At 42.9% G+C, this 5,458-nt stretch overlaps 1 pseudogene; it reads left to right on the top strand.

The window, feature by feature from the left end:
• The first annotated feature begins 2,408 nt into the window (after positions 1–2,408).
• On the top strand, positions 2,409–5,027 carry LOC129073198 (abasic site processing protein HMCES-like; annotated as a pseudogene).
• Positions 5,028–5,458: the final 431 nt, after the last annotated feature.

The raw sequence follows: 5,458 nt of genomic DNA, 5'->3' as shown, positions 1-5,458 counted from the left end.
GGGAGGCGAGAGATAAGAGTGGATGCTTTATAGAGGAGGGGAGAAGGCAGGAGGGGAGAACAATATGGCTCACATAGGAGAAATGTGTTCAGTGAGAAATTCCTATAAACATGGGATGGGTGAACATTTTGAAAAACAGGACCAGCTTATATTCAGTTTTATTTAATACATGTAACTGGCATTTCACCCCATTCCCCCCAACTCTCAAACCTTTAAGGGTCAGCTAAACCCCTACTTCTTTTTGAGGGGGTGGCTAGAGGTAGCAAAGGTAAAGAGGTTTCCAACTCTTTTTACAAGTCATAATCTCCAGCAAGTAGTGACCAAAAAAGTCAGAGGTCCTGAAGGACCCTGCAGTCTCCAGCAGCAAAGAGAGTTGTGGGAGTGTACTGAAGAGCCACTTGTGCTAGTGGAAGGGGTCAGTGCTGATGGGTTGGGGCAGGTAGAAAGAGCTAATGTTGGTGGAAGAAGCCAGAGCTGAGGGTGTGAGTAAAATGGGTAGAGTCAGTGCTGGTGGGAGAGGCTGATGAAAAGAGCACCTCCCAAATGACTGTCCAGGCGAGGTTTTAAGACCTATTTTATTTACTGCAACACGGAAGGGAGTGGATAGGACAGGGAAACCAATAGGAGTATCCTTTCTTTAATGATATTAAAGCAGTAAAAATTGAGAATTGATTCAAAATAAAAGAAGAAAGCTGGAAAAGTGGTGCTAGTTTTATGATCAAGAAGCTGCTGGTAGTGCTGGACATTGTTCAGACTTCAGATGCAAGGCAAATTGAATGTGAGCCCCACATTTGTCACCTGCAAACTGAGTAATCTTGAACAAGACAGAACTCACTGGACCCCAGTTTATGAAATGGATGTGAGAATAATGGTCTTGATGGTAATCATGCCCTCTCTTTACCTCACAAGGGGAGAACCCAACTCCTCCTTCACAGGAGTATCCGAGATGTTAAGGGAGCCAGATCAGCTGATTTCAGGAGGCTTGTCTAAGGGAGTACCAGCTCCCTGCATAGTCCTTTCTTCTTAAACCACTGCTTTTCCTTGGGCTCCCCAGCTTCTCTCTCCAGTCAGGGTTCCAGGGAGCCCCTTCATGCTGTGTGGACCAGTCCCTCTCTCCTGCTCCAGCACTGTGTAGGCTAAATACCCTAGACAGCAGCTCAGAAGTGGGTTTGTGGTGGATTCCAATACAAGCAGTGGCAATTCCCCACATTTTTAGCAACATGCTTAGAAACATAGGAAGTGGACAGATGGGAAGAGTTACGAAAGACCCATCCCTGTACAAATAAAACATAGCAGAGAACAATGATTATGTTATCCAATGGGTGAAAGGAGGTTCTGGGATAAACCCTAGCCTCTCAGCATTTCCTGATTTGTTTATGGAGCCAGAATCAGACAACTCCTTCCCAGGTTAGAAGAGGCTTTCTAAATCAGAATGCAACAGGACCCCTTGCCAAGGCTGCACAAGCCATTATGGCCAAGATGCATTTCCCTGACCAACACACTTTTCTAGAACCCAAATGTTACCTTGTCAACCTCCAATTTAAAGCCTTATCTGGTGCTCATTTCACAGCTCAGTGATGACCATATTCTTTAGTTTGTGTTCTAGATATCCTAGCTCTGGCTGATCATGTCCCCTCCCCGCTTCTTCCTCTCCAGACATTTGAGGACCTCTTAACGCTTCTTAAAAGGGTCACAGCTGTAATGCAGCTACCTGCCCAGAAAACTCAGGCTCGCTTGTCTTTCACCACTCTGAGCTTTTTTTTTTTTCTTTCCTGCCTCTAAGAAATGAGCTCCTCAAGGACAATAACTTGCTAGAGGCACTTGAATCTAGAAATATTTTGTTAACTGAGTGATCCTTTGTTGTTGGTTGTTGTACACACATGCATGCACACACATGCACACATGCATAAGTTTGTGTACACAAGAAACATACAGGTATAAGTTTGTGTTTACTGTCTTTACCATGGACCAGGCACTTTGCTGAGGAGTTTGTGTGCATTTTCTTATTTCATCATACAGACAAGTCTTCCCAATTTAAAACCAAAAATGATGTAATTAGCATAAAGTCAAATGGCTAGTAAGTAGCAAGTCCAAGGCTCTGGTCAGAGTCAACCTCCTGTCCTCCAGAGTTGTTTTAATGGTTGAAAAATTCAGAAATCTTTTTAAGTAAATAGTAAACCCTAAATAGAGTGAGCTGCATAGTGCAGGTAATGTGTGTGAGCTTATTCCTTGTGTGACTTTGAACTCCATCCAGCCTTGGTTTCTTCTACTTATAAAATGGGGATAATAGTTTTGAACACAATGCTTTTGTATGTATTAAATAAGCTAATGTAAGAAGGTATTTAACAATCCTCTTGATCAGGGCTAGGACTAGGCTCAAGTCAGCCAGACAGTTCCCCACTAGGGACATGACACTTAAGAAAGAGCCAGTCTCCAATGGGAATGACCTTAAGTTTGAGCTCCTCCGTATGTCCTCTCTCACTCTAGCCCTGGCCCTACTTCTGGCATGTGGCAGGTGAGGAATCATTTTCTTAAGCACCTGGGTAGAATTGTTTTATCTGTATGAGGAATTATTGCCACGAATCATCTGTTTCCTTGTAGTCATGCATACCTTGGTATTATTATTATTGTTTTTATTAGGAAAGTGCTCCCCACCCCTGAACTATCTTATCTCCATGCAATTTCAACACAGGATGGGAGTGATTTACTGTAGGTCTTGTTATCTAGTTTTTTACAGTAGCTCAAATGGTATAAATGCAGTCACAGTCAGTCTCTCTATGAAACATGTTTTATTTTCACTTTTAGAACATTTTCAACTTTACCCATTCACAAGGGTCCTTACCAAGGCTTTGGAGAAACTTTTCCTCAGACATAGACATTGTATTTGTGCTCTCAGGCCTATAGTCACTTATTCATAGAGTCTCCAAGAGTTGGAGCCAACTCAACACACAGATACCTATAAAATATTATAAAATATATGTACAACAGTGACTATTTTGTGTAGATCCTTATCACATATACCATACACATTGTGCACATAATCTGTCACACTCTAAAGAAATGTGTGTTAAGTTGTATTAAAAACAAAAGGCCTAAGAGAGAATGTGGTGTGAAATCAGTGTAGGACAATTTATGACTGATATCAGGAAGTTCTTCTTAAGAATGCCATTTATTATTAGACTAAAACAGTCTCCCCAGGATCACAGGTGGGACCCATGACTTAAGGTATTTTAGCCAGGACAAGGTGCTGCTAAGGACAGGAAAGAAACAAAGTTCAGCTCTCCCAGGGGACAATCTCAGGTACAAAGCATGAGTCCCAGCCTCCTTTCTGAGTTGAGGGTGTAGAACAGAAGTTTGCTCCAAAACTTAGTGTGTTTCTATGTGCAGCTGTGGAGCCTCAGGGTTTAGCATGGTCAGCTGAGCAATAGCCTTACGAAGTACTAGGGGTAACTTAAATGTTATTGCAAAATTCTACAGCAGAGCAGGAAACACTAATGTAATTACTAGACTGCATGTAGGAATATATGATGGGCTTAATGGTTCCAGATTTCTCTGAGGCTTATGATGAGCTGACATATGGAAGCTTTTTGATCAATCTAAATATGATAGGGCAAGATCCTCATATGCTCCCCATAAAAGCCCTTGTTAAATAACCTTTCCCAAACAGGAGTGATGAATGTGGCCCCAGCAGAGCTCTCTAGGAGTTGTGTGGCCTCTTTAAGTAAATATCAAGATAAATTGTGGTATTCAGAATCATTGGACATAGGAGGGTGCCTGTCAAACTCACTAACTGATTTAGAAGGCATACACAGAGAGTGACGTGGTTGGCTGGTGGAGACAAAAATGAAGATTGTGAGAGGCCGCGTTGAAGAATATGTGAGCAAACACTCTGCCATTTACCTAGAGATGTCCTCACAAGAGCTTGTGCCTATCAGGATCGGTAGGGCCAGCAGCAGCTTCTAGAGTGGAGACACTCTGACAAGTATTGCCCCTATTATAACAATAGTCCTCAATCTAACAGCCCAGTGCTTCTGTCTCGACTATACTTTGAGAAGGGTGCAGACTCATCTGAATGTACCATTGTTCTTATGCAATGGGGTTTGGTCCCATCTTGGTTCAAAGAAGGTGATCTTTTCAAACGGCAGTTCAACATAGCAACTGTCATAGTGATACCCTAATGGAGAAACTGTCCTTCAAGGTGCCTCTGGGAAAGGGGAGACACTGTGTTGTTTTAGCAGATGGATTCTATGAGTGGCAGCGATGTCAGAGAACAAGCCAGAGACAGCCATATTTCATCTACTTCTCCCAAATTAAAACATAAAAGTCTGGCAACACTGGTGTTGCACATAGTCCTGAGGACTGGGAGAAAGTCTTGGAGAACTGGAGGCTGCTAACAATGGCCAGGATCTTTGACTGCTGGGAGCCACCAGAGGGAGGAGACTGCCTGTATTCCTACACCATCATCACAGTGGATTTCTGCAAAGGCTTGAATGACATCCACCATAGGATCCCTGCCATATTAGATGGAAAAGAAGCAGTATCTAAATGGCTTTACCTTGATAAGTTCTCAACTTAGGAAGCTCTGAAGTTAATCCACTCCACAGAGAACACCATCTTCCATCCCATCTCTCATGTGCTGAACAACTTCCAAAACGACACCCCTGAGTTCTGATTCCTGTGGATTTACTGGTTAAAAAGGAGCTCAAGGCAAGTGGCAGCAGTTAGAAGCTGTTGCAGTGGCTGGCCACAAAGTCACCCAAAAAGGAAAACCCCAAAACATCCCAAAAGGCAGAGTCAGATGTACCCCAATGGTTCAGCCAGTTCCTGCAGAAGAGCCCATTCCCCATAAAGAGAAGCAATGCTAGACTCCTGGAGTGATGGCTGAAGAAGGAGAAAGAGGAGGAGCCAGTGGCCTAGCAGCATCATAGCCAGTAATACAGGGCTTTGAGAGACCAAGGTCATGGTTTGCTGCACTGGATGCTATTGCTGATAACAGATTCTGGCATTCTGTGTATATGAATTTGCTTTGGGAGGATGTAGCACAGTGTTAGTTAACAGTTGTGGGTTTATGGGAGAGTGGCTATCCTGGCTGTGACCATGAACTCACAGTGGGGCTATGAGGAGCTTAGGAAGGGGAGGGTCCACTTCCATCAACTCATAAGGGTTCATTATGGCTGCAGTTTTCTCTTGGTAGGACTGGTTGGAACCTTCCCTCAAAGCCTGACCCTGATGGCAGTTCTTAGCACCAACCTTACATGGTGCTGCTTAGTAAAAGGCCACTTTGTACTCAGCCTTTAGATTCTTTTAGCCTTTTGAAATTAAGTTCTTAAGACATATTTTTCTGAATAAGTTATATTTGATAAAATGTCTACATTTCAGAAAATGCTATTGGTGGGGGTAATTTTAGATCTTACTATTTGGGCTTTCTGTGGACAAAAACTGCTTTTTATTATTTGAA

Source organism: Pteronotus mesoamericanus, unplaced genomic scaffold, assembly GCF_021234165.1.
Source record: "Pteronotus mesoamericanus isolate MK-2021 breed Mesoamerican mustached bat unplaced genomic scaffold, CSHL_Meso_final contig_35, whole genome shotgun sequence".
In the NCBI taxonomy this organism is placed as follows: Eukaryota; Metazoa; Chordata; class Mammalia; order Chiroptera; family Mormoopidae; genus Pteronotus; species Pteronotus mesoamericanus.
Note: the sequence above shows the minus strand (reverse complement) of the source record. Positions and strands in the feature narration are given on the sequence as shown.